The 26,377-nt window shown below is 48.2% G+C and overlaps 1 pseudogene; it reads left to right on the forward strand.

The window, feature by feature from the left end:
- Positions 1–3,054: 3,054 nt before the first annotated feature.
- Positions 3,055–4,886, forward strand: LOC144126785 (uncharacterized; annotated as a pseudogene).
- Positions 4,887–26,377: the final 21,491 nt, after the last annotated feature.

Genomic DNA, 26,377 nt, shown 5'->3' on the forward strand with positions numbered 1-26,377 from the left:
GGCGAGCGTCCTTACTTTTGTGACGACTGTGGAAGCAGTTGTGCACGAAAGGAATGTCTGAAGGCACACCAGCGCACTCACACTGGTGAACGTCCTTACCGTTGTGACCATTGTGGCAGCACCTTAGCACTGAAGCACAACCTGGTGCCACACATCCGTACCCACACTGGTGAAAGGCCGTTTCAGTGCCAGCTGTGGCCCATGGCCTTTAGAGCTAGTTGAGACCTTGTGAGGCATGAGAGATCCCATAAGGGCAAAAAGCCCTACCAATGCGAATTGTGCCAAAAGGCATTCACTCGGAGGCAAGCTTTGAAAGACCACAAGTTGGCTATTCATAAAAAAATAGCAGTAGTCTGTGATGCCCTTGCTATTTTTGTTTTGCTAACTACCAATTTCTATACTTTCTAGCAAGGTTCTAGCTGAACACCCATGAAAGGTGCTGGTAACATACCGTCATCAGTAATTACATTAGCAAGTTTTGCTTATTCTGACAAACTTGTCAGAAAATGACATTTTCTGTCCCCTTGCACAACACCCACGCTGTCGCCTATCCTGAAAATTGAAAGTGAGCCTGCTGGGCTCGTAAACCTGCATAGTGAAAATAAAATCGCAGTCATTTGTGGATGGCATCACTTGTTTGCGTGTGAATTTCAAAACATTGGTACGGAATAATATTTTCTGGCGCTAGTTGTCACCGTTTTTAAGTGAAGAGATTTTGGGGAATGAGAGGTCGCACAACACTTTCTCTTAGACTTGAAGCCTGACCGGGATAACTTTCGTGAGCTTAACTATAAGTTCACTCGTTAATATCAGTGAACAAATTCCTGTTTTTATGACAACAAAGGATAACCTGCTATGAAAATCTTTGTGTGATTATTCCAGCAGTGTTAGTGGCAGGAATGATAGAGCACAATTAGGTGTCAAGCCTCAAAATGATGTGTCTTGTGTTAGTTTGCTGTCTTGAAGAGTTTCGTCTTCTTTGGAACGAGAGCTGAAAAAACAGTTCACTAACATCTGCGTCACCATTTCTTATAGCACTGTCTCTGTCCTTTATAAATGGCATAATATTTGTGGAGCATTGTTTTCTCACTGTCTTTGATCTGTTTCGTCCGTCAGAATACGAGCTGTTTGTGACCATTTCACATTGCTCTAGCTTTGTTATGTTGGTGTTACTTGAGAAAGCCTTCTTTATTTACATAAGATGTTCATTATAACAAGCCACAAGGGTTGTGGCTGCTGAAACAAAAAATACTTTGATTAGTGCCTTGGAAAAACATTGTAATCTGTTAGTTTAATATAAAGCTCATAATTTAGGTCAGTTGTGTGAAACTGCTTAGTGCACATTAGTATTTTATTTCAGTTTCTATTGCAAAATGTTGAATGCATTCTGCCTATTAGTAAAATTTGCTTAACTGACATGGTTTTCATTAAAATTCAAAAGTTGTGCAGTTCTTTGCTGGCCTGCTTCATAGAAGCTGCTTCTCCCTTTTTTAGTGTTATATTTCGAGCATCCTTAGACGTTATTGTGAGTTGCATCCAGCAAAGAATTGCTGTCAGGACTCTCTTCAGCACTCAGTGCTGTTCCCCACAACAAGGCTATTTTGTCTGATAGCATTGCATTACCAATAGTACAAGAACTTTTGGTCGTTTTTTTGGTTGCTTTAGAGAAAAGTTCAAACTTCTCATTTTCCAAACCACTGTGCATTTACCTGCCGTTGCATGCATTAGTTCTAATAAAGATCGATGAGCATCCTTTTAGGTGATTTTCAAATGAATAACCCCTGTTCTCTTTTGCACATTGTGCAGTCTTCCCCATGCTTTCCACTCGCATTCTTTGAAGCTCAAGCACAGTTCACCAATATATGCCTCACGTCCTACAAGCAGGACACTGTGTGGAGTAACTGAAAGTAACTGGCTAGCGTAGGTTCAAGAGGGTGTAACGTTCTCCGGCGCACGGGTTGTGTTGAGTTCGTTTACTTTTATGCATATTGATGTTCAGAACGATTGGACAGTCTTCTCTGGGCACCAGTTTTGAAATTTGAGTCTGTCGAATGCATTGTAATTCTTCAATAAAAACAAATCATTTTTGCCCATTGTCATAAGGAAACCGCCGCGTATGATGAGAAATGCGATTTTAGAGTCTATGTCAAACGTTTAACAGGTTGTGAATATGTGATCTGCCTAATATTCTACATTGTAGGACAGCAAGAAAGTTGGTGTCGATAAAAAATTTTCTGCCAATGAAAGGATGATTTTGATTTGGGAGTGAAATAAACTGTTATATTGAAAAATCTTTAAATGCTTTCAGACTGCTGAAGTTTCGACATATACGAGTTAAGCTGTGTACTCAGACTGATTAGAAAGCACGTCGCAATGACTCGGCCGCCGTGGTGGCTCATTGGTCGCTTAGGGGTTATAGCGCATGGCTGCTGACACTAAAGACGCGGGCTTAATCCCTGCTGCGGCAGTCCAGTTTCAATGAGGCTGAAATTATTGTGGGCTGTGTACTTGTTGATATTAGTGCATGTTAAACAACCCCAGGTGTTCAAAATTTTTGGAGCCCTTTATTACAGCATCCCGCATAGCCTGAGCTGTTTCAGGACTTTAAACCCCCATAAAAGAAAGTAAACTAGTTACATTGCCAACCCTGTACACACTATGCCCTCTCTTTGAGTGCATAAAAAGCAAATAGGGTGCTTTTGAGTTCTGCGGGCTCAAAATTTCCCGTTGGGAGAAAGAGCTGGTATGCAGCGTCATTATGGTCATGGTTCATACAGGGATCCTGTTTGTTGCTTTAAAATTTCATGAGCACAAGCGGAATCGTTTCTGACTCTACACTTTAATGCACGAGTGACTTTTTTTAGCGTAGGGGGGCGCTGCGAGCGCGCGACGTGAGCAGACGTGTGTCTCGTCGGCCTCCGCCGATTTTAGGCTGGGGCCATGTCCCAAATCATTCTAGCCCGGCAAAACTGGCGTCAAACGAGCCGGAAAACGAAGCGGAACACCTGGACTCCGAATTCGTCCAGGTAGGCCGATTTTCTCTAAATTTACGGCCGTTTTTCGACCGACCACGTCGGCGCCGTCGTTAAGCCTAACGGCGTCGCCAACGCCTGGCCTGGTGGAATTGGCCCTCCGAGGACAAGATGGCGACTTCCGCGCAAGAAGTGCGCGGCTACGACCCTGAGGCGATGTTGTGGACCTCGGTGCCCACCACCGGAGATTCAAATTCGACGGCTGCTCCCAAAATTCGGAGTCAAGCTTTGCTTCAGGCGGCTGCACGCCGCTCCCAAGACAAAGCCCAGATGGCGGCGTTCGGCGCCGCCCCGGCCGCCGGTTCGTCGGTCGGAAACGTGAACGCTCCCGCGACGCGCGCCACGGGAAGCAAGGACAAGGCGTTCTCGAAGTGGAAGCCGCGTCCAATGCCCAAACCGACACCTGAAGACTACGTCATAGTTATAAAGCCCAGAGAAAGCGTTTCTCTTCACGAGGCGTTCACAGAAACCGGCTACGGCACTGCCATTTCAGCGTACCTCGGGTTGAAACGGGCCCGCGCCATCTCCGTTCTACCCTCACGAGAGCAAAACCTCATCATTGTGCATACCCCGGACATCGAGGCGGCCGACCAGCTTATCGGGGACTTCGCAGTAAATTCCGACAATGGGTCGATCCCGCTTCGGGGTTACCTAAGACAAGACGGCGGCAACATGGGCCACGGCGTGATCGTGGACCGTAACTCGGACACCACGGAAACTCTTAAAGACCCAGTGTGCTGGCGCGCGGCACCATCCTGGAAATCCGGAAGTTCGGGACATCCAACAAAGCACGCATCACTTTCGCGGGTAAGGAGAAGCCCCGTTACGTACATTATGACAACATGGTCGTCTCTGTGAGAAACTACTACAAAACTATCCCGGCGTGCGGCCAGTGTGGGGTCGTCGGGCATCGCGCTGATGCGTGTCCAAACCTGCGATCGAACACCTGTGGACTCTGCGGATTCCAAGTTCCGCTAGTGGAGGGGGTGCGGGCTCCTCACAACTGTGTTCCCCGGTGTTCTCTGTGCGGTGGCTCCCATGCCACCAACCCTCGTGACTGTGCAGCAAAATTCCGCACACCCAAAACGAAAAGGAAAAAAACGGCGTCCAAGAAGAAAAGCCGCTATCTTGGGCCTCCCGGCGATCAGCATGGCCAGGAAATCTCCAACACCGAGAACACACCTACCGGCGGTGCTGCAAAACAACCATCCAAGGTGTCGCCACAACACGGCGGACTGACGAAACAGTCGACAGAAACGCGCGGTGATACCAGGGCCTGGGTCAACGCAGTCAAAAATGGCCACCAGGTGAGCGGTTCGGGTGGGGCTGCTTCTCTCTCCCCCCTTTCCACTTCCTTTCCAAGGGCGCATAGCGCCGAGCAAGATCAAATAGCAGCACTCAGGGCCCAAAATGAGATGCTGCTAAAGAAAATTAATGAACTGGAATCTAAAATCAACCAGTCTTCTTCTCCCCCCTCGCCTCCCGCGGCTGAGGAAATGGAGAGTGAGCTCGTGGTACCGAAGGCGGTAACAAGTTTGGAGGCCGCATTCGAGGCCCGCCTCGGGGCCACAGAGGCCCGATTCGCCGCTATAGAAAATCAAATTTCAGTGATGGTAAACGCCATCTCCAAATTGCAAGAGACAATCCCCGCGATGATTGCCCAACAAATTGCGAATTCCTTGCGCTCCTCGCGCAGGCCTGGCGATCCCTTACCCGGCCGCCCTCACAAAACTTCTAGACGCACCCCCGAGGTAGCCGACGACGACAACTGCTCACTCTCTGGTATGGAGGATACCCCACTTCCTGCGAGTGTTGGCTCCGGTGCAGTGTCAGTACAACCCCTCCTCAATCTAAATGACCATGGCGAGCAGCCCTAAGATCAGGCGCTCCCCAAAAACCAATTCGGCCACCCCCGTGCAAATTGTCCAGTGGAACTGTCGGGGCTTCCGTTCTCGCGCAAAGAGGGCGGATCTCCGACTTTACCTTTCAACTTTCGATTCTCTTCCCGCGGTGGTTGCCCTCCAGGAGCCAGGGAGTGGCGTCACCATCACAAATTACATCCCCTTTCAGCAGGACCCCTCTTCCTGCGTCTGTGTGCATAAAAATTATACGGCTAATCTAGTTGACTTGGAACTTTACACAGAATATTCCTACGCGATGGTGACACTTCTTCCGCTCAAGAAACAAGATGCACCACTCCACGTACTCAACATATACTGTTCTCCCAAACTAAAAAATGTAACGTTCGCAGCCCTCTTTAGCCGCGATCTAAAGGCTGCGGGCAGGGACCCCCTGGTGATTGTGGGCGATTTCAACGCCCACAGTACACTATGGGGATACGTGCGTGAAGAGAAGCGGGGACGCAAGCTAGCGGAACTCGCGTCCACGCTGGGCCTGACTCTTCACACTGACCCTGCATATCCAACGCGGCAGGGTAATTCCGTGACCCGGGATACATGTCCGGATCTCACCTTTACCAAAAACATTGTACACGCAGAATGGATCAACACCGAGGAAACCCTCGGTAGTGACCACTGCCTTATCAATACCACCGTAAGGACTAAACCATTGGCAAGACCCCACGCACAAGCTCGGCTTCCAGACTGGAATAAGTTCCGGCTTAACTACATCAATTCGGCGTCTATCCACGAACAAGGCTACCACGCGTGGGCAGAAGGATTGGTTACACACCTTCGTTCGGTGGAAACACAAATTCAGCTATCGGAGGCCACTCCGGAGGTGGTCAACCACCTTGTGCACCTCTGGGAGGCGCGGCACAGCCTCGTTCGCAGATGGCGCCGCCAAAAACGTAACAGAAAGCTCAAAATTCGTATCGCCGAGCTCACCCAGCGAGCGGCAGAGTACGCGGCCCAACTCGCCGACTCGAACTGGGTAGACCGCTGCAACACGGCGGCCAGACAAATGTCGAGCCGGAGCACGTGGCGCCTTTTCCGCGCCCTAATTGACCCGACTCAAACCCGCCCCGAGACACAAAAACATCTCCAACGAGCTATTCATAGCTTCGATGGAAATACATCAAAATTAGCACGAAAACTGCGCGACCAGTATCTTTGCACTACGCAGGACCCCGGAGGACCCGCGTTCTCGTATGCAGGTTCAGAGAACGCGAATCTGGATCAACCGTTCCAGTTGCATGACCTCAAGGCGGCCCTAGCTAAATTGAAACGAGGAACAACAGCACCGGGCAGGGACAAGATAACTGTGAAAATGCTTGCTAATCTTCCCGATCCCGCCTTCGAAACCCTCCTCGCTTTCATCAACTCGATCTGGCTTGGTGAGGCACCTCTACCAATTGAATGGAAGACCGCCCTGGTAACTTTCATTCCGAAAGCCGGCAAAGCCATAAACACAGACAACCTCCGCCCCATCTCCCTCACGTCTTGCGCGGTAAAGCTGATGGAGACCATGGTGCGGGATAGGCTGTCTGGGTTTCTGGAAAATGAACATACATTCGCAGACACCATGTTCGGTTTCCGCCCGCAGAGGTCCGCGCAAGATGTTCTGCTTCAACTCGACCGAGAAATTCTCAACCCTGTCGAATATCCCTTCAACGATAAGGCAGTACTCGCCCTTGACTTGAAGGGGGCTTTCGACAATGCCACACACGAAATCATCCTGCAACATCTCTGTCAAACGAACTGTGGACATAACACGTTTCAGTACATCAAGCAATTTCTCTCGGATCGACGAAGTTTCATCCGAATACAAGACGAAGAACACGGCCCATATTAATTGGGAACGAGAGGAACCCCACAGGGTGCGGTCCTCTCGCCATTACTTTTCAATCTGGCCAAGATGAAACTCCCGGCTCAGCTGGCGAAGGTCGAAGGCATCCAGCACGCGCTGTACGCCGACGACATAACCATCTGGGCCAAACACGGATCGGTTGGAGACATTGAGGCCAACCTGCAGCAAGCGGCGGAGACCGTGGACGCTTACGCCCGCCGCTGCGGCCTTCAGTGCTCACCGTCCAAATCCGAATTTGTGCACATTCGCCCGTCGCTTCAGTGCGCCACCAAAATAGAACTATCTCTGGCCAGCGGCCCGATACCCGAACACGATGAGATTAGAGTACTTGGTCTCCTTATCCACAAACATCGACGGGCTGATACCACACTAGCAAAACTACGCAAGGTGGGGGACCAGGTGGGCCGGATGGTCCGCCGGGTTTCCAACAAACGCGGGGGGTTACGGTGCAGAGACGCTTTGCGGCTGGCGCATGCATTCGTGACCAGTCGAGTCCTCTACTCGACTCCTTACCTCCACCTGCGCAAGTTTGATGAGAACGCCCTCGAAGTGATTCTCAGAAAGATGTACAAGAGTGCCCTCGATCTCCCGATCACCACATCCAACCAGCGTCTCATGGGCCTGGGGATGGTTAACACATTCACGGAGCTCCGGGAGGCGCACTTGACAAATCAATACACAAGGCTTTCAAAAACGCCGTCGGGTCGCCGCCTATTAGCCCGACTACACATCCACCACCCAACACTTACGGAAGAGCGCGTACGCATTCCTGAAATCTGGAGATGCGCCCTGCACGTACGCCCTCTTCCGGCCAACATGACACGTGACGACCACAGTGGCAGGCGCCTTGCGCGGGCGGAGGCACTGGCCCGTCACTATGGGAACAAACATGCCATCTTCTACGTGGACGCCTCAGGCCCTCACCATGGGGGGTGGTACACGGCCGCAGGCGTCCACCAAAAAATCGTGGTGAATGGCCTAACGTTCCGAGCTCAAGACATAACACATGCGGAAGAAGTTGCCATCGCGTTAGCCGCCGCACATCAGGAGTCGCGAGTGATCGTCACCGACTCGAGAGGGGCCTGCAGAAATATTAAACAGGGGTACATTCCTCTCTTTGCGCATCGCATCCTTCAAAACAGTAACTACCTCGGGGCCCCCGCGTCTCGAACGATTGTATGGGCTCCAGCTCATATGGGCCTCGAAGGCAATGAAACGGCAGAGACCGCCGCCCGCGCGCTCACTCTCCGGGCAACGCCTTCAGACCCTTTGGATACGGATTCCGAACCCAATCCGGCCCTCACTTTTCGAGAAATTACTGAATTATTCCAATTCGGCCATGCAATTTATCGCAAGCCTTGTAAGGGCCTCAAAAAGGTGGAGGAACGCACACTCCTGCGCCTTTACACCAAAACGCTGCTGTGCCCGGCAGTTTTAAAACACTTTGATCCTGCCTGTACACGAGAATGCCCACACTGTGCGGAGAAGTCTTTGGACATCTTTCACATGGTGTGGGCATGCCAGTCAACCCCGAACCTCGCCCCCAAACCCAACCTCACCCGGGAGGACTGGGAGGCAGCCCTGCTCGGCTGCTCGGACCTAGCAAGCCAGAAGGCCCTGGTCCACCGAGCCCGAGTCGCGGCGGTCGCCAATGGGCTCCTGTAATGAGGAGCCCACCTAGAGATTGCGAGAGGTTGCTCCGGCTACCTCAAGCTTCCTCCCTGAAATAAAGTTTTTCACACACAGATTTTAGCGTACAACTCTCAACTTTGAAATACTTCATCACGATGGGTGACGTTAAGTGACTGCTCGCAGGCACACCACCACATCTCTTACACAGCAGAACCACAGGAGAGGGGTCTCGCTGTTAGACTTGAACCGCCATGGTGGTTGCATGTGAAATATACTGCGGTGTTATAGTGCACAATGCTGGCACCCTAGACTTGTCAACGTGTGCAACACCATGTTCTGCGACAAGTTTGACCATTAGTTCAATGTCAACAAGCAGATCACACATGAATGCAGCACAGTTTTGGAATGGATGTGCATTGTTGTATGTCAGAGTGACAGCAGTGTGAGGAGGTGCACTCATGCATCACCGTTTGTTGCTTGGCTGCATCTGCAAAGGCTGGCATTGCTCTGTGTAGTGGACTTCTGTGCAGTTGAGAGCTTTATGGTTGCAGTGAATCATGGAACTGCTGACATGGTCTGGTAGGCTTTCAGCCGGTGGATCATTACAATGCTGACAGACACTGAAAAGAAAGTCGCTTTTTGTTAAATTACAGATGTGGAAAAAGCACTACACCTGAGCAGGTGAGAGGGCAAAACACTTCCCCAGTATGCGTTCTGGGCAGGCTGAGCACGCGATATCTACTGAGAACATTTGTTGAAAATGGTCTGAACATCAGCGTGTGCAGTTAAACTCGTAGGATTTTATTGTCATTTTTTGTCTTCCTCAATGCAGCGCCTTTGGGAGATGCCAAACGCACAGTTCAGTCGTTTTAGAGAAGTGTTTTGCCCTCTGTACAATCAATAAAAAAATCAGTCAAGCAGCAAATGTTAGGAAAACAGTACAAAGGCATTGCCTTCACGTCATTTATCATGTGGGCCAATCACATTTGGACGCTGCGAGGCTTGCACCTCCTACGCGATTCTGTTGGTGTACCCACATATGTCCTGTGATGAGAATAAGATGGTCGACCACCTCTTTCAAACAATCGCAGTACGAAAGCCCACAGTTCTTCTTTTATCTATAATGTGATACATGCTTAACGCCCACACCAACAGCACTCGTCTCGTCGTCTTCATAGTTCTTCTAGCATGAGCTCCGCTATCTCTTGGTAAACTAAGGTATGCAGGAAAGCCCACTTGTTGACTTTCGCAAGGGGTTTCCGAAGGAAGGGGGGGTGTTGAGTTGAGGTGTCACTGGCAGTGCAAGCGATAGTGTAAAAATCCCGCCTATTGCATGGTGCATTGTAGTCCATGCACGTCAGATGTGCCTGTTGCAAAAGTGGGGCCAACGATAGAAGGCTCCTTTCTGCTAAGCCAAGAAATATCCTAGACACGTAGACTCAGTTTCTGTGCTTAACTGCTAGTCCGTATAGACATTAACATGGCTTGGTATGAGTCATGGCTTTTATGTATATATATATATATATATATATATATATATATATATATATATATATTTTTATGAAGGGAGCCAACAGTCACCGAAACCAAGGTGCATAGGGGAACGTTATTTTTTTTTTTTATGTGTTATGCTTATCAGTGGGATAATAATACTTGGATTAATAAATAGCTTAAAGAAATTTACTTATAAAGCAGCAGAAAAAACAACCATGCCGCCGGTGGGATCCGAACCCACGACCTCCGAATATCGCGTCCGGTGCTCTTACCAACTGAGCTACGGCGACGGCTGTCCAATCTGCTGCTCTCGTGGGTATTTAAGTTTACTGGGTGTAAGCGAGCCTTGAGAGTGTTCACCAGCGCCACCCTCAACCATAGCGGCGGACGTAGCACGTCCTGTAATACCGCGAGCGTGACGTAGAACGTCATCTAACGGCGAGGGCGGAAACTGTGCGAGAGCCCTCTTATGCTACCTATGGCATCAAGACTGCCAGAACCGAGACCCTCGTTAAGCTATTACCAGACAAGTTAAATGAAATGAGGGGCCCGTTTGACAAATTTATGAAGGGAGCCAACAGTCACCGAAACCAAGGTGCATAGGGGAACGTTATTTTTTTTTTTTATGTGTTATGCTTATCAGTGGGATAATAATACTTGGATTAATAAATAGCTTAAAGAAATTTACTTATAAAGCAGCAGAAAAAACAACCATGCCGCCGGTGGGATCCGAACCCACGACCTCCGAATATCGCGTCCGGTGCTCTTACCAACTGAGCTACGGCGACGGCTGTCCAATCTGCTGCTCTCGTGGGTATTTAAGTTTACTGGGTGTAAGCGAGCCTTGAGAGTGTTCACCAGCGCCACCCTCAACCATAGCGGCGGACGTAGCACGTCCTGTAATACCGCGAGCGTGACGTAGAACGTCATCTAACGGCGAGGGCGGAAACTGTGCGAGAGCCCTCTTATGCTACCTATGGCATCAAGACTGCCAGAACCGAGACCCTCGTTAAGCTATTACCAGACAAGTTAAATGAAATGAGGGGCCCGTTTGACAAATTTATGAAGGGAGCCAACAGTCACCGAAACCAAGGTGCATAGGGGAACGTTATTTTTTTTTTTTTTTTTATGTGTTATGCTTATCAGTGGGATAATAATACTTGGATTAATAAATAGCTTAAAGAAATTTACTTATAAAGCAGCAGAAAAAACAACCATGCCGCCGGTGGGATCCGAACCCACGACCTCCGAATATCGCGTCCGGTGCTCTTACCAACTGAGCTACGGCGACGGCTGTCCAATCTGCTGCTCTCGTGGGTATTTAAGTTTACTGGGTGTAAGCGAGCCTTGAGAGTGTTCACCAGCGCCACCCTCAACCATAGCGGCGGACGTAGCACGTCCTGTAATACCGCGAGCGTGACGTAGAACGTCATCTAACGGCGAGGGCGGAAACTGTGCGAGAGCCCTCTTATGCTACCTATGGCATCAAGACTGCCAGAACCGAGACCCTCGTTAAGCTATTACCAGACAAGTTAAATGAAATGAGGGGCCCGTTTGACAAATTTATGAAGGGAGCCAACAGTCACCGAAACCAAGGTGCATAGGGGAACGTTATTTTTTTTTTTATGTGTTATGCTTATCAGTGGGATAATAATACTTGGATTAATAAATAGCTTAAAGAAATTTACTTATAAAGCAGCAGAAAAAACAACCATGCCGCCGGTGGGATCCGAACCCACGACCTCCGAATATCGCGTCCGGTGCTCTTACCAACTGAGCTACGGCGACGGCTGTCCAATCTGCTGCTCTCGTGGGTATTTAAGTTTACTGGGTGTAAGCGAGCCTTGAGAGTGTTCACCAGCGCCACCCTCAACCATAGCGGCGGACGTAGCACGTCCTGTAATACCGCGAGCGTGACGTAGAACGTCATCTAACGGCGAGGGCGGAAACTGTGCGAGAGCCCTCTTATGCTACCTATGGCATCAAGACTGCCAGAACCGAGACCCTCGTTAAGCTATTACCAGACAAGTTAAATGAAATGAGGGGCCCGTTTGACAAATTTATGAAGGGAGCCAACAGTCACCGAAACCAAGGTGCATAGGGGAACGTTATTTTTTTTTTTTTTTTTTTTTATTTTGTGTTATGCTTATCAGTGGGATAATAATACTTGGATTAATAAATAGCTTAAAGAAATTTACTTATAAAGCAGCAGAAAAAACAACCATGCCGCCGGTGGGATCCGAACCCACGACCTCCGAATATCGCGTCCGGTGCTCTTACCAACTGAGCTACGGCGACGGCTGTCCAATCTGCTGCTCTCGTGGGTATTTAAGTTTACTGGGTGTAAGCGAGCCTTGAGAGTGTTCACCAGCGCCACCCTCAACCATAGCGGCGGACGTAGCACGTCCTGTAATACCGCGAGCGTGACGTAGAACGTCATCTAACGGCGAGGGCGGAAACTGTGCGAGAGCCCTCTTATGCTACCTATGGCATCAAGACTGCCAGAACCGAGACCCTCGTTAAGCTATTACCAGACAAGTTAAATGAAATGAGGGGCCCGTTTGACAAATTTATGAAGGGAGCCAACAGTCACCGAAACCAAGGTGCATAGGGGAACGTTATTTTTTTTTTTATGTGTTATGCTTATCAGTGGGATAATAATACTTGGATTAATAAATAGCTTAAAGAAATTTACTTATAAAGCAGCAGAAAAAACAACCATGCCGCCGGTGGGATCCGAACCCACGACCTCCGAATATCGCGTCCGGTGCTCTTACCAACTGAGCTACGGCGACGGCTGTCCAATCTGCTGCTCTCGTGGGTATTTAAGTTTACTGGGTGTAAGCGAGCCTTGAGAGTGTTCACCAGCGCCACCCTCAACCATAGCGGCGGACGTAGCACGTCCTGTAATACCGCGAGCGTGACGTAGAACGTCATCTAACGGCGAGGGCGGAAACTGTGCGAGAGCCCTCTTATGCTACCTATGGCATCAAGACTGCCAGAACCGAGACCCTCGTTAAGCTATTACCAGACAAGTTAAATGAAATGAGGGGCCCGTTTGACAAATTTATGAAGGGAGCCAACAGTCACCGAAACCAAGGTGCATAGGGGAACGTTATTTTTTTTTTTTTATGTGTTATGCTTATCAGTGGGATAATAATACTTGGATTAATAAATAGCTTAAAGAAATTTACTTATAAAGCAGCAGAAAAAACAACCATGCCGCCGGTGGGATCCGAACCCACGACCTCCGAATATCGCGTCCGGTGCTCTTACCAACTGAGCTACGGCGACGGCTGTCCAATCTGCTGCTCTCGTGGGTATTTAAGTTTACTGGGTGTAAGCGAGCCTTGAGAGTGTTCACCAGCGCCACCCTCAACCATAGCGGCGGACGTAGCACGTCCTGTAATACCGCGAGCGTGACGTAGAACGTCATCTAACGGCGAGGGCGGAAACTGTGCGAGAGCCCTCTTATGCTACCTATGGCATCAAGTTGGTAAGAGTTGGTAAGAGTTGGTAAGAGCACCGGACGCGATATTCGGAGGTCGTGGGTTCGGATCCCACCGGCGGCATGGTTGTTTTTTCTGCTGCTTTATAAGTAAATTTCTTTAAGCTATTTATTAATCCAAGTATTATTATCCCACTGATAAGCATAACACATAAAAAAAAAAAAAAAATAACGTTCCCCTATGCACCTTGGTTTCGGTGACTGTTGGCTCCCTTCATAAATTTGTCAAACGGGCCCCTCATTTCATTTAACTTGTCTGGTAATAGCTTAACGAGGGTCTCGGTTCTGGCAGTCTTGATGCCATAGGTAGCATAAGAGGGCTCTCGCACAGTTTCCGCCCTCGCCGTTAGATGACGTTCTACGTCACGCTCGCGGTATTACAGGACGTGCTACGTCCGCCGCTATGGTTGAGGGTGGCGCTGGTGAACACTCTCAAGGCTCGCTTACACCCAGTAAACTTAAATACCCACGAGAGCAGCAGATTGGACAGCCGTCGCCGTAGCTCAGTTGGTAAGAGCACCGGACGCGATATTCGGAGGTCGTGGGTTCGGATCCCACCGGCGGCATGGTTGTTTTTTCTGCTGCTTTATAAGTAAATTTCTTTAAGCTATTTATTAATCCAAGTATTATTATCCCACTGATAAGCATAACACATAAAAAAAAAAAATAACGTTCCCCTATGCACCTTGGTTTCGGTGACTGTTGGCTCCCTTCATAAATTTGTCAAACGGGCCCCTCATTTCATTTAACTTGTCTGGTAATAGCTTAACGAGGGTCTCGGTTCTGGCAGTCTTGATGCCATAGGTAGCATAAGAGGGCTCTCGCACAGTTTCCGCCCTCGCCGTTAGATGACGTTCTACGTCACGCTCGCGGTATTACAGGACGTGCTACGTCCGCCGCTATGGTTGAGGGTGGCGCTGGTGAACACTCTCAAGGCTCGCTTACACCCAGTAAACTTAAATACCCACGAGAGCAGCAGATTGGACAGCCGTCGCCGTAGCTCAGTTGGTAAGAGCACCGGACGCGATATTCGGAGGTCGTGGGTTCGGATCCCACCGGCGGCATGGTTGTTTTTTCTGCTGCTTTATAAGTAAATTTCTTTAAGCTATTTATTAATCCAAGTATTATTATCCCACTGATAAGCATAACACATAAAAAAAAAAAAATAACGTTCCCCTATGCACCTTGGTTTCGGTGACTGTTGGCTCCCTTCATAAATTTGTCAAACGGGCCCCTCATTTCATTTAACTTGTCTGGTAATAGCTTAACGAGGGTCTCGGTTCTGGCAGTCTTGATGCCATAGGTAGCATAAGAGGGCTCTCGCACAGTTTCCGCCCTCGCCGTTAGATGACGTTCTACGTCACGCTCGCGGTATTACAGGACGTGCTACGTCCGCCGCTATGGTTGAGGGTGGCGCTGGTGAACACTCTCAAGGCTCGCTTACACCCAGTAAACTTAAATACCCACGAGAGCAGCAGATTGGACAGCCGTCGCCGTAGCTCAGTTGGTAAGAGCACCGGACGCGATATTCGGAGGTCGTGGGTTCGGATCCCACCGGCGGCATGGTTGTTTTTTCTGCTGCTTTATAAGTAAATTTCTTTAAGCTATTTATTAATCCAAGTATTATTATCCCACTGATAAGCATAACACATAAAAAAAAAAATAACGTTCCCCTATGCACCTTGGTTTCGGTGACTGTTGGCTCCCTTCATAAATTTGTCAAACGGGCCCCTCATTTCATTTAACTTGTCTGGTAATAGCTTAACGAGGGTCTCGGTTCTGGCAGTCTTGATGCCATAGGTAGCATAAGAGGGCTCTCGCACAGTTTCCGCCCTCGCCGTTAGATGACGTTCTACGTCACGCTCGCGGTATTACAGGACGTGCTACGTCCGCCGCTATGGTTGAGGGTGGCGCTGGTGAACACTCTCAAGGCTCGCTTACACCCAGTAAACTTAAATACCCACGAGAGCAGCAGATTGGACAGCCGTCGCCGTAGCTCAGTTGGTAAGAGCACCGGACGCGATATTCGGAGGTCGTGGGTTCGGATCCCACCGGCGGCATGGTTGTTTTTTCTGCTGCTTTATAAGTAAATTTCTTTAAGCTATTTATTAATCCAAGTATTATTATCCCACTGATAAGCATAACACATAAAAAAAAATAACGTTCCCCTATGCACCTTGGTTTCGGTGACTGTTGGCTCCCTTCATAAATTTGTCAAACGGGCCCCTCATTTCATTTAACTTGTCTGGTAATAGCTTAACGAGGGTCTCGGTTCTGGCAGTCTTGATGCCATAGGTAGCATAAGAGGGCTCTCGCACAGTTTCCGCCCTCGCCGTTAGATGACGTTCTACGTCACGCTCGCGGTATTACAGGACGTGCTACGTCCGCCGCTATGGTTGAGGGTGGCGCTGGTGAACACTCTCAAGGCTCGCTTACACCCAGTAAACTTAAATACCCACGAGAGCAGCAGATTGGACAGCCGTCGCCGTAGCTCAGTTGGTAAGAGCACCGGACGCGATATTCGGAGGTCGTGGGTTCGGATCCCACCGGCGGCATGGTTGTTTTTTCTGCTGCTTTATAAGTAAATTTCTTTAAGCTATTTATTAATCCAAGTATTATTATCCCACTGATAAGCATAACACATAAAAAAAAAAAAAAAAAAATAACGTTCCCCTATGCACCTTGGTTTCGGTGACTGTTGGCTCCCTTCATAAATTTGTCAAACGGGCCCCTCATTTCATTTAACTTGTCTGGTAATATATATATATATATATATATATATATATATACGTAGTCTCACTGTATCGATGCAAACTTGTATTCCCCTCGTTTACGTCCACTGTATTCTTCCGGCACACCGAAGCTGCTCGTCACATTCTGTTTGTTTTATTATTTTTTTGGGTGGGAGAGTGGAATTTCATGTTCCGACCTTCAGATAATTCGGGAATTTGGTCTGGACTCCTAAAATACGAAATATGACGATTTTACAATCCATCATGCTATTAATTAGTGGCCACTTATATGTGTCAGTTCAGAATTTCAATTTGTCGCTAGTTTTGCATGACCAACCGCAGCAGTAACCTAATCGTTTGAGCATCCGCCTCACATGCGGGATGTGCAGGGTTCGATCCACAGTACCGCCGGGTGCCCAGTACCCTTTGGTAATAAAATGACTACAAGCTTTTCCCTTCCTGGTGCTCGGCTTGTTTAGTGTGAAATGCTTGGGAAATTGGTATTTGACCCCATCTTTAGTAGAACAAGTTCGTGCCATGACGTACGCTCTTTGGCCACAGACACCCTTGCTTCATAAAATTTCAACATCATTATTTTGCGTGACCACATCTCAGGTTAAACTATATTTACACAATTTTAAGTTGACTTTTTTCTAAAATTTGAAAATTCGAAGTAGGGGGCCGACCATGGCACCATAAGTAAAGGCGAGACCAATGAGATATCAGGCATGCAACAGTGTGGTTGCATTTTTGCTGCGCGGCTCCGTTGCATCGCTCTTGGTGCTGGCCTTGAGCAGATGATATGTCAACACACAGAACTGGCACCCTCTCCACATGCATTTCGGCTGTCGATAAGCCGCTAGCAAACTGGCACCCCCCTCCCACTTCCCACTCCTGGCGGCTGCTGATACGACGCGGCCCGATTGCGGAATCCCCTTCTACTATGGGGTAGCTTAAGTGTCCAAGTTTTTTTTTACTTACAACTCTGTGCCCAAGGGAGGGTCCATAATTGTAGGAAGAAACTATAGTTTACTCTCAATGGCAGCGGTGCCGGGGAGTGTCGGCGGCTGACATACGGAAGACCCCACACTGCTCACACTTAGTTTCTCTTTGGTCCGGACGCATTTGGCTGCTGCCGGCCGCGTTTTACAAGTTTTCAATGTAGTGCTTCGTCAGTCATCATTTGTGCTCCATGTCCGGCAAGCGACAGGCACTCGTTCAAGGCTACTCCAGATGGCTGTCATTTTTTATGCCGAAGAAACGAACAACTGCATGCCGGGCCGCAAGTTCAACATTCGCAACGTGTGATACAGGTGTGGCAGCGGCAGCGAGGCAAAATGTTCAGCTGTTCCACGCTATATGATGCGGCTGTTTGCGAAGTGCAGGATTTCGCTTCACGATGACGTTAGATCGACATGCTGTGGGATTACAGCAGTAGTGAATATGATGGCACAAGTATAGTGCCTAGCATATCCTACTAGTGTGTCGAGCGGAGCGCTCTTCCAATGGGAGAGGGTGGCAGCACGCGCGATGCCTTCCAACATTGGCCGCGAGGCGCGCTGCTCGTCGTAAATTGTCTGATGTTCAAGCAAGGTTAGAAATTAAACAACATGGCGTAGGGAGGCTAGCTTTGGGAGCACATGGCAATACAACAAATCAGGGAGTACAGAGTGATATGGGATGGGCGTCGTTCGAGAGCAGGGACGCTAGCAGTAAGATAGCATTTGAGGAGCGATTGAGAAAAATTGGGGAAAAGCAGCGGGCTAGGAAAGTTTTCTGATACCTGTATATAAGGAATGTTAATACGCAATGGAGAAAGCTAACCAGAAAATTAACAAGCAAATATCTGGACAGCAGTAGGGGGGAAAATCAGCAATTATCAGTTTAGAAAAATGGCTAAAGAAACAGAGAGAGCTCTGTGGAAAACAGGGATGCTGACCAAATCAGCACTGAGAACATACAGGATTTTTAAGCATGAAATTGCCAAAGAAAATATCTATGATAATTATAGAGGAAGCTCGTTGTTGTTTGAGGCCATGACAGGAGTTTTGCAGACTAAGACATATAGAGCCAGGTACCATGAGATAGACACGTTGTGCGTCGCATGCAGAGAGGAGGAGGAAACGGCTGAATACTTGATACTTTTCTGTAAAGGGCTTCACGCTACAGTGGAAAGCAGCGGGGCTGATTTATACAAGGCATTGGATTTACCGGACTGTGAAGGGAAAAGATATTTTAAGCGGGTAGAAGTAACCAAGCGAAGGTTATCTGATTGGTGGATAAAATCAAAAGAAGAGTAAAATTTCATAAGTCATGGCTAGGTGGCTTGAGCCACCGCCCGATTTAAAGCGTTCAGCTGTATCCATCCATGTCAAAAGCACTGATCTCCACTAGGGGGCTCGATGCCGCATCAGGCGCCCGAAAGTGAAGCCACCGGAAGTCGGGCGGCATGTCCCGGAAATCAGCCTTTGGCAGTGCACGAAATCGGGCCTCAGCATGGTTTTTCAGTTTTTGGTTTCGTGTTCAACTTAGCATCTTGTCTTTTCGATGTTCTCGTCTTTTTTCATGACAATGCCTGCCTGTCGCACCGTCAACTGCATGAAGAAGAGCAGCAAAGTCCTTGGGAAAAACGTTTCAAAAATAAGGGTTTATTGCATCGCAATGGGGCGACACTAGCAGACAACAAAACGTCGCTACACACAGTATGTATGGAGCGTCGTCTGCTCAGCTGTGCGTCGTCCCGCTGTGCTAGCGTCGCCAACACTGCTGCTTGTTGTGATGCAAGTTGTCGCGCTCTAAGCCGAAGTTATACCATCAATGGGGGATAAATTTAAGAAAGGGTAGGTGGAAACTTTCATTAGGCAGTCCACTTTGCAGTGAAAATTTTACCGAATTTTGTTTAGACCGAACCGGAGTAAGGGCGAGACCACAATCTGGTGGGGTGCCATCGGTATTCTGCTGGTTCGCATTAGCACGTCCAAAAGGTATATGGTACTACTTTTTCGGCGGAGTGTATCAAGTACTGCTTTGTACTGTAGAAAATTACGCCTGAATGGGATGTTATTCGTTTGATGCTTGATGCAGTTCACTTGAAACAGTGCTTGAAACATGCGCTGCTGCATTCGTCTTTCTTGTCAGTCGTTTCTCTTGTGCTGGGTAGATGAAACGTGGCTGTGTTATTGAGTTAGTATAAAAGCACATCTGGAAGGTAAATGACACACTAAAGCGATAAACACTACCTGCCGTTGATGATAAGAGACATCGTCCGCCACCAACCTGAAACTGAAAGACAGCGGCAGTTTGAGTTTCAGGATTTCCTCGCCATTGCCTTTTCTTTGCAACACGAAAATTTGTTTTTAAGGTGATCTAGACTCATCGTCATTCCACTACTTAACCTAATTACACTCGGAAGACAAGAGCCAGATCAGAAAATAGTGTTTAATGCACCTACTCCTTTGCCGAGGTATGGTGAGATCTGCATGCCTGTTTTCTTCGGTTTCTATGAAATTACAGGGTTCCTCAAACAATGCACACATTTTTCGCGTTCAGTTTGCTTATTCCTTTGATATTACAGTAGAAGTTACACGAAAACAATGCGAAAAACTGAGAATGCAAGGGCGAAAGATGCGACTTTCTGCATGAAAATACCTAGCAGACATCGAACTTTCGGGACATGCAACCGAACTTCCGGTGGCCTCACTTGCGCCCACTTCGGAAAGCGGGAATGCGGCTTCCAGCCACCGAGTGGAGATCAGTGGTCAAAAGTTGTCAAGACTAGGTGGCATGAGCCACCGCCCGATTTAAAGGGTTTTCAGCCGGCAGTGACTGCTACAACGAGGGCGTAATAACGCAAGCGTTATATCAACCCATGACGTCGTATTCGGTTTGAAGAAAAGACGTCACGTCCGGCAATTCTTTTGCTGTTTGAGCCATGTTTGAGCCCAGCCGAGCATTGCTTTCAGTACCACTTTCCGGCATGAAAACTGCAATATAATTGGTGCTTCTACATTTGTTGTCATTACTCCTCTTGAGGAAGGCTGGCTTCAGCAGTGCGGCAAATTAAAACAATAAAGCAGCAATTATATCACAGTTTTTTATGCATCTAATGACCTAAAACCTCTCCTTGCCATCACAGCTCTCATTCGGCTGATTAAGTCGAAACAGCATGACAGAAAAATTCGATTATACATTATTTAGCGGTCATAGGCGAATACGTCATCGTGATTCATGCATTGTAGTGTATTCCGCTTCATTATAAAGAAGAAAATATGCCATCAAAATTAGGTTTCTATGCTCTCTTAACTTTGCATTGACATCGCACAGTACACGGGCCCCTAGAATTTTGCCTCCCTCAAAATTCTAGAGGCCCGTGTACTGTGATGTCAGTGCATGGTAAAGAACCCCAGGTGGTCGAAATTTCCAAAGCCCTTCACTATGGCGTCCCTCATAGCCTCAGTCACTTTGGGACATTAAACCCCATGAAACATAAACCTTTCAACAAAGACCAGCCATCATTTCATTAAATAACTAGTGCCTTACGTTCTCCAGTTCTTAACCTACACATGGGCGCCGCCTTATTGGTGCACCGCAGCTGCGCTTCCACTTCGGCGAGTGCAAGCCAGCCTAGAACTCGTGCTGCACTTTTTGTACTAGTGCAGAAAGTGCAGGCAAATGGAAGAGACCTTAGTATTATGCGGCTACTTCCTTTGCATTGGGTGGGCAACAGTTTCTTGTCCTAGTAATTACATAGATAAAAGAAACAAAAAGGAAACGTGGAAACATTCACCATTGAGACAACAGCTTTCAACTGCAGACCTAAACTGAACAAAACCTGCCTGTATAGTGAACAAAGTAACAAGGCTGTCACGTATCAAGGAAATTATAATTTTGAAAGTGTGCCTCCTGTTGTGAATCTGGCAACGTTTGTGCCCCTAGAGGCAAGCAGTGGCGAGAGGCGAGAAGCCACAGATGAATGTAGGTAGGAAAGCTAGCTGAACAAGGAAGTAGTTCCCATAATTGAAGAATACAAGGAAAGACAAGGACGAGACATGTGTATGCTCTTCCTTCTATGTTTGTCGTTTTCTTTTCACAATTTAGGAGTAGGTGTTTGTTGTGGTTTCACTTTTTGAGGAAAATGGGGAGGGGGTTGTTCATCTTAAGACATGCAGCCCAAAAGACAGAGCACAGGAGTGACTCACGCAACATTAGTGTTTGCGTTTTGTTCCTATTGTTCTGTGTGCTTGCACCCCATGTCCCCAAATGGGGCATTGACATGATCTTTCATGGTGCTATGCTGGTAAAGGATGTGTGCTCCATGCATATGGGTGTGTGGCATTTAGATTTAAGCACCAACACACGGCTTCCAGTGCAGTAGGATTTATGGGAGCAAAAAAAACCTCAAGGATGTGGATCAATAGTTTAGCTCTACAACAGGATAGCAATGCGGGCAAGTTGGTGATATTTGTTTAAAAAATTAAATGTGCGGAAAACGGGAACTTCAAGGCTAGTAAAAACAGGACAAGGGCGGGCGAGTTGTTGATACATATTTAAACAATTAACAGTGCGGAAAACGGAGACTTCAAGGGTAGAAAACACAGGACAAGCGCTTGTCCTGTGTTTTCTATTCTTAAAGTCCCCGTTTTCCGTGCTGTTATGTTTTTAACTCTTCAGTTTGCCTTTTCTGAAAAAATTCTGTGGCAGGAGGTTTGAATACATGTCAGCCCACCCCTCGTGTAATACCCCCTTGTGGGCCTTTGAGGTAAAAATAAATAAAAAATAGTGCCCTTTCAAACAGTATAATTTTCAACTTTGGTGCAAAATTTTTGGTGGCCCGTTCAGGGACTGTTTGCCCAGAGCTTGTGGTGATTGCTTAATGGCAGTTTGTCCCAAGAACCAGACAGTTAACCAATAGCCCTTGTGCCTCCTGATCAGAAAATGTGAAAGGTTAAAACGACAATTTACCAAACATGTGAACAGTAATGAGCTGGATGTATTGCCGAAGAGAAACGAGGTCATCTACTTGACAGTGGTAAGAATTTTGGGTTGGTTAGAGCATAGATGGCTTAACATCATCTTCTGTATCTTAATAGATGTTGCATTGTTGGCATGTGTAATTAAACATTTGTTTCGATGTGCAGCTCGGGCATGACAAAATTGTAAGCTCAGCCACAAGTACCTGTGCTGTTTGAGCTCAGGGCAAGCGCTTTGAACGAGGCCACTGCACTGTGTCCTTGTACATTTGGCTTTCGTGGGGCTCCAGCTTTCTCCTTCCCACACCTCTGTTAGGAATGTCGCCATGGGCTCGAGCGAAAGTGGCGTGGTGTAATTAGAGCAGTGGCACGGCCATAAGGTCCATCCGAACAGCACTGTGTAAGGCTTGTTTGCTGGATTCGCCCCGCAGTCAGGACTGAGGTAAGTTATGAGTGGGCCACTGTGGAAAAGGACAGTAGAGCAGTGGAAAAAATGCCATGAATGGTGGAGAGCTATAGTTGGGAGGCGACCTTGGATGCCTGGGTTGCGATTGTAGTCAAAGTTATCTGTGAGACCATGAAGGGCAGCACCTGTTCTGAACGCATCGCATAGAATAGATCAGAACTTCAATATTATAGTTGGCCCATGGGTCTTACTGTAGGAGGTGTATGAATCTGTTCAGATTTCACATTGAGATGCATCAAATTCAGCAACCTTAGGTTGGCTCATGGGCGTTACTTTAGGAGGTGTGTGAATCTGTTCAGATTTCACATTGAGACGCATCAAATTCAGCAACCTTAGTGCTCACAGGTACAGTTAAACCTCGTTAAGGCGTACAGGTGCCCAAATCTTTAACTGGCGTGCGCAAGCGGCGACTTTTCCGTGCGTCAGCGCCCTATCACGGGGCGAGGCTGGAAACAGTTTGAGGCTAAGCGCATGCCGACCAAGCGCGCTCACCTGGGCCCATCGCCTGCTAGGCTGTTCCTTCTCAAGGACGTCACCTCGCCCCCCTTATCGCACTTGAGATGAATAGGCAGCGTGAGTAGGGGAATGGTTTAGCTCGCAGTTTATGTTTCGAAGGTCAGCGTCTTAGCAACCAAGCGAGAAAATAAAATATGAAGATAGACCAAACACGCTCAATCACGCGAGAAACCAAAGAATATGGATCGTACGTTTGTTACTTCCTGACGTAAACGCTTTTTTTAATATCTAGAAAAAAAGGGCAGTTGTCAACACACTGCGTTCTTTATGCTTCAACGCGGCGGCGAAGGTCTAAGACAGCTGTGAAACTTCAGTGAAGCTGCTCTACAGGCCGTGCTCGCGGGAGCTTCTAACTGCTACCAAAATGCCACCTCCTATACCTAAAACGAAGGGTTGGAATTATATGAATTTCAATAGGCGGCTCATCGCAGAAGGAACTTACTAAAGTAACTGGAGTGGCTCCAGCTTCAGTGGCCAGAATAAAACGTGCCTACCGGGACGCAGAACAGAGTGGAGATGCTCCTCGCTGTCTCACCAGAAAAACATGCGAAGAAAAAGACTTGCAGATTGTTGCCTGCGCTAGTGAGAACCCGTTCTCCACAGCGGGTGTTATTTCATGCTGCCTTCGGCCTTAATGTGTCAGATGAATTAATTAGGCAACGGCTAAAGGAAGTAGGGATCAGAAACAGGACAGATGTGCAGAAACCCCTTCTTTCCGACAGTGCCCGAGCAAAAAGACTAGTCTTTGCTGAAGAGCATCTCCAATGGTCCGTCGACGATTGGCGAAACGTTTGGTTTAGAGATGAGAGCACTTTATGCAGTCAGAGGGACTAGAAACAAAAAGCTTGTGGTTTGGTTTAGGGGGGTTTACGTCCCAAAGCGACTCAGGCTATGAGAGAGGCCGTAGTGTAGGGCTCCGGAAATTTCGACCATCTGGGGTTCTTTAACGTGCACTGACATCGCACAGCACACGGGCCTCTAGAATTTCACCTCCATCGAAATTCGACCGCCGCGGCCCGCATCGAACCCGCGTCTTTCGGCCCAGCAGCCGAGCGCCATAACCACTCAGCCACCGCGGCGGTTAGAAACAAAAAGTATACCGGCCAGTCGCAAAAAGGTAAATCAATAATTTTTTTACTTTCGTCTCGTGGCTTGTTTTATTATACACGATATTATTATTTTGCAACCCACTATGATTAATTCACATTAAATACTGCTTTCTTGAGATATGATCCCCGTTACGTCCACGTGTCAAGGCAAGTGGCCGAACATCTGTGAACGTGTGGGGGTCATCACGAAGGATGGCCTCGGGCCTCTTCACCGCATTGATGGTCGGCTATGCCCCGCAACCTATATAGCCATCATTGTCACCAGCTCCATCCTCACATGCTGTATGCACCCTACCGAGGTGGAAATTTCCTACGGCAGCATGATCTTTCACCCATCTACACGGCGCACGCAGTGACTGCACACCTCGAAAACCTTGTAGTGATGACGCTAGATTGCCTGCCCAAGGGCGCAGATATGAACATTATTGAAAATTTTTGGTGCATTTTAAAAGACATCATGTCAAAACTGGCCCTCCGTACCGCTACTCCTGATGAGTTGTGGGAGGCCACCAGCAGACAGTGGGAAGAGCTGAAGGCCGACAGCCACCTTGTGCCGGAGCTCTACGACTCCATGCCACGACGCATGTCTGCCGTGGTCGGGAATGACGGTGACTTCAGCCACTACTGAACGACCTGTGTGTGCCCATAGTGGTCACATCATTTTTCTTTGTTTCTTAACATTTCAGCAAGAATTAAGCGGATAGTAAAATTGTTTACGACCTCAATTTTAGTTGTTTCACTGAGATGCAGGCAAAGTCCTGCAATATTTTTAAGACTAACACAGAATATTTCTTACGCTCCTCACAAATAATGCGCGAGGCAGGCCGAGTTTTTATCAGCTTCCCTTTGCGATGACGTCCCATTTTATTTGTCTTTCCCCTTGAGGTATACGGGGAGCATTGTGATAACTGTCGCAAACTGCCGTGAGCACGTCGTGCAGAGCAGCATCACTGAAGTTTCGCATCGGTCTTATAGCTTCACAATTTCTTTCTCTATGGCTTCACCTCCGCTCATGAGCATAAAGAACGCAGTGTGTTGACAACTGCCCTTTTTTTCTACATATGAAAAAGTGTTTACGTCAAGAAGTAAGAAACGAACGATTAATGTCCTTTGGTTTTTCGCGTGATTGAGCGCGTTGGGCCTAACTTTATATTTTATTTCCTTGCTTGGTTCCTACGGTGCTGATCTTCGAAACTTAAAATGCGAGCAAAACCATTCGCCTACTCACCGTGCCTATTCGTATTAGGTGCGATAAGAGGGAGGGGAGTGACGTCCTTAAGAAGGAACAGCATAGCAGGAGATGGGCCCAGCTGAGCGCGCTTGGTCGGCATGCTCTTAGCCTCAAACTGTTTTCAGCCTCGCCTCGTCATACGGCGCTGACGCACGGAAAAGTCGCCGCTCGCGCATGCCAGTTAAAGATTTGGGCGCCTGTACCTCGTGGCACTGCGGAAAAATTTGTGAAAAGCGGCAATATTGTCACAAAGACGACAGCGCTGGCAGTGGTGCGGGAACGGAAAGGTCACGTTATAGACGAGTGGCCATTAAAATCGTCTCACTGTCATCATTCATCGCCGCTTATTATTCGGCTGGTCGCTACGTAACATTTGGTGTGAGATGCGCGGTATCATCCCCATCCTGGTCCTGGAGCTTCAGAGTCCTCCGCCAGCCGCGTGCACCTGGTTCCCCCCTCCCGGCTGTGCCCCAGCCCGCCGGACCGGAACCGACCTCGCTGCTCACCCCAGCCCCGTCCCCTGCCCTGACCACAAGACATGTTGACATGACTACGCTGCGGCGACCAAAGACTCCGCCCACACGTGAGGACACCACCACCTTGCCCATGCCATTTGGTGCGTTCAAGGGCTTCTGCCGTCGGCTCATGGCGACCTGTGACCTAGAAGATTTGTGGACCAGGATTCATTCACACATATCTTTCATTGTGGCGGCCAGCACTCCCCCCTATGCCATTTCTGTTGTACCGTCCTCTGAACCCATATCCATAGTGCATCACTCCGTCGGTGTCTTCTGTTGACTATAGGGAAGATCGCTCAGCAGCCCCGGCTAGTGTCACGAAAACGACAAAGCTGGTAGTGGCGCGGGAACAGAAAGGTCGCGCTATAGACGAGCGGCCATTAAAATCAACTCACTGCCATC

This window comes from Amblyomma americanum, chromosome 1 (assembly GCF_052857255.1).
Source record: "Amblyomma americanum isolate KBUSLIRL-KWMA chromosome 1, ASM5285725v1, whole genome shotgun sequence".
NCBI classification, from domain to species: domain Eukaryota; kingdom Metazoa; phylum Arthropoda; class Arachnida; order Ixodida; family Ixodidae; genus Amblyomma; species Amblyomma americanum.